Source organism: Eumetopias jubatus, unplaced genomic scaffold, assembly GCF_037043125.1.
Source record: "Eumetopias jubatus isolate StellerSeaLion01/CBP00866 unplaced genomic scaffold, mEumJub1_p1.0 scaffold_14, whole genome shotgun sequence".
In the NCBI taxonomy this organism is placed as follows: Eukaryota; Metazoa; Chordata; class Mammalia; order Carnivora; family Otariidae; genus Eumetopias; species Eumetopias jubatus.
In genome coordinates, this window is record NW_028274820.1 from 11,984,224 (window position 1) to 11,989,869 (window position 5,646).

The 5,646-nt window shown below is 42.4% G+C and overlaps 1 pseudogene; it reads right to left on the minus strand.

The window, feature by feature from the left end:
* Positions 1-3,092: 3,092 nt before the first annotated feature.
* On the minus strand, positions 3,093-3,983 carry LOC148162489 (enoyl-CoA hydratase, mitochondrial pseudogene; annotated as a pseudogene).
* Positions 3,984-5,646: the final 1,663 nt, after the last annotated feature.

Genomic DNA, 5,646 nt, shown 5'->3' on the forward strand with positions numbered 1-5,646 from the left:
TGTCATGGGGCTCGATCTCACAACCCTGAGATCCTGACCTAAGCTGAAATCAAGAGTCAGATGGTTAACCGACTGAGACACCCAGGTGCCCCTAAACTTATATTGTTTTTTACAGAAATCAGAGTTGATAGACCCCATAATGCACACAAATTATAATTAGGCCGTTGTGTGGGCTGGAGATAAATCATTTTATCTGAATAGATAGATTACTTCATTCAAATAGATAATCTTTGCAAACAACCTCTTTGATTGGTATTTTTAGTGAACATTCAAATATATTTGAATCTTCACAATGGAGATGGTTGTTTCAATGGTTATCAAATTTTGGTTGTGTACTCATAAAAGAACACACACACACACACACACACAAAGGTATATATATATTGCTATATATCCTTATACATTTCAAAGTTGAACCTAATTTCAAATTAGATGATTTTCATCAAGTTTTAAATCAACTAAAGAGTGTGATTTCTGGAATATTGTTAATATCGTAATTTTAAAACAAAATTACCAATAAAATATCAGAGCCATCTGACAACCATTAGCAATCACTTAAAATAAAGGAAAATAGCTCTCATTTTAAAGATTTGAAATTACATTGGGGCACCTGGGTGGCTCAGTCAGTAATGTCTGAGTCGGTTTGGCTCAGGTCAGGATCTCAGGGTCCTGAGATAGATACCCGCATTCAGCTCCATGCTCAGGGAGGAGTCTACTTCTCTCCCTCTTCCTTTGCCCCTCCCCCTGCAAGAAGAGTGCTCTCTCTCTGTCTTTCCTTCTCTCTCAAATAAAAATAAAAATAAATTTGAAATTCCACATCATTCCTTTTGCTCAGTAATTGTGTATTTGTGTTTCACTTCCCTCACATATTTTATTATATTACTTTTTAATGTTTGGAAGCATTTATTCATCACCTAGCATATATCATTGCAAAAAATGCCCATTATTTTATATTTTAAAACTGTTATTTTAACTGTAAAAAAATCCTATAAATTATAACTGTAGACAAATGATCACAAAGATAAAGATTATACATCCTGATAGTTATAAAATATAAAAAGCAAAATGTTATGCAGACTGCCTCTCTTAAGCAGATGGGTGGCATTAGGAGTTCATGTATGTGTGGATGACTAATACTTATCCCTGGAATATGACGAGGGTTTGCTATCATTTCTATTCCTGATTTTCTTTTATGACAGTTGTAATCTCTGAGAAACTGGGGTCATATAAATAGTAATTGGGCAAGAAAAGAGTTTGGTTGTGGAAATGTCACTTAATTCTTTGGACTCCTTCCCAGTTATATTTTTAATGATTTAACATCAATAATTACATTATGTTCTCCTTCAATTTTGTTGAAAAAGGTATTTGGAAGCCACACAGGACTTTGTTACTCAGTCATCAGCATTATTAGTTTTCTCAACACCTACAGAAAAATTTTGAATCTTCCTTAGAGACGGGAGATTTGACTCTCTTTAAAGATTTCTATTCCTTATGGCAATGTTACCAGTAACATTCCAGATTGGTGAGAGTTCTGCCTTTTTTTTTTTTTTAAAGATTTTATTTACTTGAGGGATGGAGCAAGATGGTGGAGGAGTAGGAGACCTGGATTTCGTCTGGTCTCAGGAATTCAGCTGAATAGGGATCAAACCATTCTCAACACCTACGAACTCAACAGGAGACCGAAGAAGAGAGTAGCAGCAACTCTCTGAACAGAAAAGTGACCACTTTCTGGAAGGTAGGACGTGCGGAGAAGTGAATCCGAGGCGATATTCGGGAGGATAGACGGCGGGGGAGGGGGCCTCCCTCGGCTGCTTCTGGCAAGTGATAGAGCCCCAAGCACAAAATCGGAACTTTTAGAAGTCGGCTCCTCTGAAGGACGTCACTCCAGGGGCTAAGTGGGGGGTGGAACCCTGGCGGGACAGTGTGGTCTCAGGACCCTCGGGGTCACAGAAAGTCCGGGGGTGGCTGAGTTTGACAGACGTCCTAGGTATCAGAGCGGGGAAGCCGGCTGCAGAGACGGAACCGAGGCGCGGGCTCTCAGCTCGGGGTGGCCAGAAACTGTGATCGGTGACACAGTCGGGCCCCTGCTCCTCCAGCAGGGACCCAACAAGCAGCAGATCTGGGGAGACTCCCTTTCCTCCCCTGGGAGGAGCGGCCCGGGAGCGCACCACAGGGATCTGCTGGGTTTGGAGACTCCACACAGGGTCAGGTGCCAGAGATAGAAACGCTCGGTCACAGGCCGGGTGAGCACAGAATGCGGCTGGAGACCGGGGACACGGGAGTGACTGCTTTCCTCTGGGGGCGCACTGAGGAGCGGGGCCCCAAGTTCTTGGCTCCTCCAGGGTGAGATTGGGAGGCCACCATTTTCACTCTCGTCCTCCAAAACTGTACCTAAAGCTTGCAGGGAACAAAAGCTCCAGAGAGCAAACCCGGGCAGATTACTTAGCCCGGACCGACAAGGGCAGGGCAAGTCTGCCTGGGGCAAAGACATTTGGGAACCACGGCAACAGCCCCCCCCCCCCCCCCCCGCAGAAGATCAGCACAACAGCCAGCAAGCCAAGACCAAGTTTACGGATCAATGAGAAGGGCAGAACTCCAGCGCTAGGGGAATACTGCACATAGAATCCATGGCTTTTTTACCATGATTCTTTAGTCTTTCAAAGTTAATTTTTTTTAACTGTCTTTTTTTTTTTTAAGATTTTTATTGATTTGAGAGAGCGCGAGTGAGCGCACGCACACAAGTGGGGGAGGGCCAGAGGGAGAGGGAATCTGAAGCAGACTCCCCGCTGAGCACAGAGCCCAATGTGCAGCTTGATCCCACTACCTGAGCCCACAGTCAGTCATTTACCCGACTGCACCGCCCAGGCTCCCCTCATAATTTTTTATTAAGAAAAATACGGTCAGTCAGAGTGTGAACATGCTCCAGATACGGATTCTCATGGCCACTGGGTGAAGACTGCCTACCGCCCAGGAGCGAGAGCCCCAAGCATCAGAGATAAACTGTGTGTCACCTACACGGCCCTTTATAAAAGAAGGATTTACTTGCTTCTAAGAATGTCAGACTGTAATTTGTCTTTAAGTAGAGGGTTCTAGGCAGAGGTGGAGGCGCTCACTGGTCTTTGAAGCTGGCCTTTCTCATTTCCACAAACGCGGTCATCCCTTCTTTCCGGTCTTCGCTAGCGAAAGTTGAATAGAAGAGCTTCTTCTCCAGCTTGTTTCCCTCTGTTAATGTCATTTCAAAAGCTGCATTCACAGATTCCTTGGCCATTGCTGCTACGATTTTAAAATTGCTGGCAATTTTCTCTGCACACTGGATGGCTTCTTCGACCAGTCTCTCCACAACAAAATTTTTGCTTATGAGACCCGCTTGCTTGGTGTCCTGGGCAGAGATCTGGTCACCAGCGAGAATCATCTCCATGGCCAGTGACTTTCCAACAGCATGGGTCAGTCTCTGGGTGCCCCCTGCACCTGGGATGGTTCCCACTAGGATTTCCGGCTGTGCAAACTGGGCTTTTTCTCCATCATAAAGAGTGTCACACATCATAGTGAGTTCGCAGCCGCCTCCAGGAGCGTAGCCATTGACAGCAGCTATGATCGGCTTCTTGGCCTGGGCAAGTCAGTCCCAGTGGCTCAAGAACTTCCCAGGGTAACAGTCCTGGAATGTTTGGTTCTGCATCTCCTTGATATCAGCTCCAGCTGCAAAAGGCCTTCTCCCCACCCGTGACGATGATGGCCCCCACAGCCGGATCTTACTCGAAGGCCTCCAGGGCCTGGTTGAGCTCAGTGATCAGGCCATTGCAGAGTGCATTGAGTTCTTTGGGGCAGCTCAGTTGGAAGAAGCCCACATTGCTGTTCTTCCCCTTCTTTTCTATGATGATGTACTGAAAATCAGCACCCGAGATGAAGGGGCGCAAGGTGGTGCAGCTGGGCTGGGGGCGCAGCAGGCAGCAGACGCAGGGCAGGATGGCGCACAGGGCAGCCATGGTGCTGTGGGTACGGCCTCTTTTTCCCTTTTTCAACCAACATCTTATCAATCCCTTTTTTAAAAAAAACATTTTTATTTTTTTATTTTTAGAGTCATATTTTATCCTTTCATAGTAGTTACCCTTATTTTTGGCATATAAATACATATATATATATATATATATATATATATATATATATATATAAGTTGTTCTCTCTTTAAACTTTTGAGATACAGTTTCTTCTAACAGATCAAAATATACCCTAAATCTCTAGTGTATGGCTTTGTTCTAGTCTCCTGCCTGATCACATTCTCTCTCCCTTTTTTTCTTTCTTTCTTTTTTTTTAAATCCTCTTCTTTCTCTTTTCAAACAACATCTTATCAATTCCTTTTATAAAATTTTTTATAATATTCATCTTTACAGTCATATTCCATCCCTTCATCGTATCAACCCTTATTTTGTACATATATAAGTCTTTCTTTCTTTAAAATTTTGCAAGGCACTTTCTTCTAACAGACCAAAATACACCCAAAATCTAGTGTATGGCATTGATCTATGTACCAGCCAGATCATATTTGATCATATTCTGTTTTTCTTTGTTTTGTACTGTTTTTGTTTGTTTTTATCTTTATCTTTTTCTTTTTTTTTTCCTTTTTCCTTTTTCTTTCTTTCCCTTTCTTTTCCCCTGGTTTCAGGTCTTTTCTGATTTATTTAGAGTGTATTGTCTGGGGACGTTGTTACCCTGTTAGCATTTTGTTCTCTCATTCATCTGTTCTACTCTGGACAAAATGACAAGACGAAAAAAATCACCTCAACAAAAAGAACAAGAGGTAGTACGATCTACCAGGGACCTACTCAATATGGACATTAGTACAATGTTGGACCTAGAGCTCAGATTCATGATTTTAAAGACACTAGCTGGGCTTGAAAAAAGTATAGAAGTTATTAGAGAAACCCTTTCCGGAGAAATAAAAGAACTAAAACCTAAACAAGTCAAAATCAAAAAGGTTATTAATGAGGTGCAATAAAAAATGGGGGCACTAACTGCTAGGATAAATGAGGCAGAAGAGAGAATCAGCAATATAGAAGACCGACTGATGGAAAATAAAGAAGCTGAGAAAAAGAGAGATAAACAACTACTGGATTACAAGGGCAGAATTCGAGAGATAAGCGATACCATAAGATGAAACAACATTAGAATAATTGGGATCCCAGAAGAAGAAGAAAGAGAGAGAGGGGAAGAAGGTATATTGGAGCAAATTATAGCAGGGAACTTCCCTAATGTGGGGAAGGAAACAGGCATCAAAATCCAGGAGGCACAGAGAACCCCTCCCAAAATCAATAAAAATAGGTCAACAACCCGACATCTAATAGTAAAACTTACAAGTCCCAGAGACAAAGAGAAAATCCTAAAAGCAACTTGGGAGAAGAGATATGTAACCTATAATGGTAGAAACATTAGACTGGCAACATACCTATGCACAGAGACCTGGTAGGCCAGGAAGGACTGGCATGATATATTCAGAGCACTAAACGAGAAAAATATGCAGCCAAGAATACTATACCCAGCTAAGGTGTCATTGAAAATAGACAGAGAGATTAAAAGATTCTAGGACAAACAAAAACTAAAAGAGTTTGCAAACATGAAACCTGTCCTACAAGAAATATTGAAAGGGGTCCT